The following is a 2,936-nucleotide window of genomic DNA, read 5'->3' on the forward strand; positions in this document are numbered from 1 at the left end:
TTCCACAGCACCTACTTTGCTTTAAGATTATTAGCTTAGAGCCTGTAGAATGTTTGCTTTATATTACATGCAAAGAGAGTATAATTTTTGTATATAAAACAAAACTGGAAAGTGTAATGTAATTTTTGAAGAAATCTCATGAATACTTATTTCTACTTACTTTGAAAAATGTTGGCAGATGTAATATTCTAGTTATAGTTTAGAACACATTGCAAAACAAGTTGCCAAATAGAGTAATCATGTGCACGAAATATTTTGGTATGAAAAATACAGATGTGTGCATATATAGCATTGTTATCAGATAATGAATAGAGTTTTTTTCATGACTTGCTATGATATATCCAGAGCCTTGGATTTACAACTTGGTTGTTACTTAGAAGAAAGAGAGAGAAAAGGGGAAAGAAACATTAATAGATTAAAAGAAAAAGAATGCAAATCGCATTGGAGAAAGTACTTTGTATTATAAAAAAGAAATAGTTTTAAAGAATTGCTTGCACAATGGTGCCTTGTATAGAACAGTACAGTGAGATACTGTTGGTGATTCTCTCTGTGGTTTACAAAATGTTATGCTATAGATCAGGCTACATTCAAATGTTAATGTTATATTCATGAACATTAGGAGTAAGTCATCTTTTCATTTACATTTATGTATAGCATTTTTACAGCATTTACCATTCAATGGCCCAGAAAAAATAAAAAGAGAAAACATAAAATGAAGCTCTGTTGAGTTAGAATGTAAACTGTCTTGTGCATTAAAAGTTTTGAAATGCATTAATGATTTTTGTTTTATCTAGCAGAAGTTAGTACATAGGTTATCATTGAGTATGGAAGATCAAGAATGATTGTGTGATTGTGTAGACATACTTACCATAACTGAACTAATCCGATGCTTCTGGTTAATACTATATAGCCAAAACAGAAAACTAATGTCCGTAACTTTCTCTACACTTGGTAATTTTGGATTTATGTTATCATAGTTTCTCTTTTGGAGAATAGATGTTTCATTCCCCCAAAAAGTAATTATATCTGCCTGTCTAAATTTTTAGTTTTTTACTATCTTTTCTTTTACTTGTGTGAATACAGCTGTTTTGTTTTTATGATCATCTTGAATGATAACTAGGATAATGAATGTAACATTCATCGGTAAGGGTATAGCATCAGTTTATGGGAATTTTTTGTTGTTATATGAATTTTCATTTCACATCTTGAATTCCAGGCAAATGTGTATGGTTATGCTGGACAACAAATATGAGGGTAAAACAAGTATAGGGAAAACTTTTTATTCAAATAATTTTTAGAAGCAATATGAGGAAAGAAACAAGAGAACCTCTTGATTTACATATAGAACTAAAGGAATATAACCAGTTAAAAATTACTCAATCAAGTATTGCAGATAAGCAGTACATTTACTTGCGTGAGAAATTTATGTATACCTTTAGTTCTGACTGGTGTTATTATTATTATGATGTTAGGCTGATTAGAAAAATCTGTCTCAAGATTAAAGTGATGATAATTGTTTAGTCATAAAATTTTATTGTGATTTTGCTCATGACAATGATTAGAATATGGCTATAATTGTGATTATATTAGCTCTTTTGATTATAAGCTGATTGAGGTGATTAGGCTTTAGTGTGGGATCCTAGACTATTGTAAGAATATTTAGATGCAGTTACCTTACCCAAATTTTCAAGTGCAATGATTTTTATCTGTCAGTTAATGGTAGTGTTAGGTACAAGGAGAAATTTTACATATTGCAAGAGATACTTTAATGCTTGGAGCACAAAATATACTGTGACTTTCTTTGTAACTGTGTTTGATAACTTTTAAATTTTTATTTTCAATGATTATTATAGTTACTGTAATTACAATTATTATATTATTATAAGTGATTTTTTAATATTTATGATTCTTATAATAAATAATGATGATGATGGTGATTTTTATCATTATTGTGGTTATAATGGTTATTATTATGATGATGACTATTATAACTGTCATCATTCTTCTTTTATTATTTTTATTATCATTATTATCATTATCACTATCATTCCTCTTCTTATCATCATTATCACTATCATTATCATCACTATCATCATCATCATCACAGCTCTTATTATCATCCTCGTCATTATCATTGTTATTATTATTATCATTGTCATTTTTATTATAATTATCTTCCATTTTATTATTGTTATTTTATTATTATTATTTTTTGTCCTCCCCAATCCCATGCCTGTTGTTACCTCTATTTGCACCATTCCCCCCTTCTTTCCCCATTATCCCTCCTCTCCCTCACGGATGCTCAAGTGACTCCCTTCTTTCACAAAAGTGTCGTCAGGCTTCTTCCCCTCATAATGTTTTTCCAGATACTTCACATCTTTCCCCCGTTCGTGTGTCTCGTTCCCTGGCTTCTTCTCCCACTTGTCTGACACCCATTTCTACCCTTATAATGGCTCTTTAACACTGTGTTTATTTCATTCTTCAGATACATAGATACTCTCCATTTGATCTAATCGCCCTTTACACCAAGGAGTCGGTTATTAGTCCTACATATCTCACCTGCTTACCCTTTTCCTCGACTTTTGGAAAGGGTCTTTTGTATTATTTCATTGTGTTAAATGCTACCAAGATTTTAAAACAATTTAATAATCATAACACCAATAACAATAATAACAGTATCGATGTCAACTGTATATAAAAGAAAACACATTTTCCCACCAATTAACGGAATGGGGAAATCAGGATCGGTCACTAGGGCTACTGATATTCTCCTTGCCGAATGAGCACATTGAGCCATCTGTATGTAACAATATTCACAAAAAACTACAGGGGACAGAACATAAATCTGGGGCGAATGGGTTAATAGACCTGATTTCACCTTTCCTTGAATTGGCAAGAAAACCTTTGTTTTTTTTACTTAATGCTATGAATATTGG

The 2,936-nt window shown here is 30.8% G+C and overlaps 1 protein-coding gene across 2 annotated transcripts in view; it reads left to right on the forward strand.

The window, feature by feature from the left end:
- The window catches only part of LOC125027174 (STAM-binding protein-like), a 19,451-nt gene extending 18,680 nt beyond the window's left edge, over positions 1 to 771 (forward strand). For both annotated transcript variants that reach the window (XM_047616087.1, XM_047616096.1), the window contains one exon: positions 1 to 771. This exon is cut by the window's left edge and continues 224 nt beyond it. The gene's annotated coding sequence lies outside the window, so the exon portion shown is untranslated.
- The last annotated feature ends 2,165 nt before the right edge of the window (positions 772 to 2,936 follow it).

The sequence above is a fragment of the Penaeus chinensis genome, chromosome 1 (assembly GCF_019202785.1).
Source record: "Penaeus chinensis breed Huanghai No. 1 chromosome 1, ASM1920278v2, whole genome shotgun sequence".
NCBI classification, from domain to species: Eukaryota; Metazoa; Arthropoda; class Malacostraca; order Decapoda; family Penaeidae; genus Penaeus; species Penaeus chinensis.